This window comes from Trichoplax adhaerens, genomic scaffold (assembly GCF_000150275.1).
Source record: "Trichoplax adhaerens TRIADscaffold_539 genomic scaffold, whole genome shotgun sequence".
In the NCBI taxonomy this organism is placed as follows: Eukaryota; Metazoa; Placozoa; class Uniplacotomia; order Trichoplacea; family Trichoplacidae; genus Trichoplax; species Trichoplax adhaerens.
In genome coordinates this window covers 6014-6775 of record NW_002061279.1, presented here as the reverse complement: position 1 = coordinate 6775, position 762 = coordinate 6014, and positions in this window count along the sequence as shown.

Below are 762 nucleotides of genomic sequence, written 5' to 3'. Positions count from 1 at the left end.
CAGAACTGGCGGGCGTGGTCTGCCAGCATTTTCTGCTCATCGGAAAAATCAAGATTCATCGGGCTGACCTTCTGTTGATCGTGTTCGCGTCACCGTTCACAGCTGGTTGAAGGGAACACGCTTGTCCGGGCGATAGTCCTGTGGCAAGCGCAGCACCTTTTCGGCGATCGTATTTCTCAGGATCTCGTCGGTACCGCCGGCAATGCGAATGGGCGGCGCCTCAATCCATGCATTGACGGGGTCACGGCTTTGGGGCTGGCTACTGTCATAGACAAGGGCATCCGGACCCATCAGGTCCATGGCGGCTGCGGCGAGGCGCAGGCGGCGTTTCGCAATCAGCAGCTTGCGGATTGCACCCTCCGGGCCCGGCTCGTTGCCTGCGGCAATGGCTTCCATGGCCCGACGATGAATGGAGCGCAGTCCCTGCCGCTCCACCAGGGTATCTGCCAGCAGGCGGCGAACCTCACCATCCTCCAGCGCCGGTCGGCCGCGGATACGCGCCCTGGCCGCGAGCTCAATGAAGCGCTCACCGCTGATTCCCCCACAGGCTTCGTCCGAGACGGCATAGCGCTCGACCATCAGCGTCTCTATCGCCACCTTGAAACCACCACCGACCTCGCCCATGCGCTGGCTGTCAGGCACATAGACGTTGTTGAAGAAGACTTCATTGATCTCGCTCTCGCCTGCCAGCTTGCGGATCGTCCGCACCTCAATGCCTTCGCTTTTCATATCGAGGTAAAAATAGGTGAGTCCGGCGTGTTT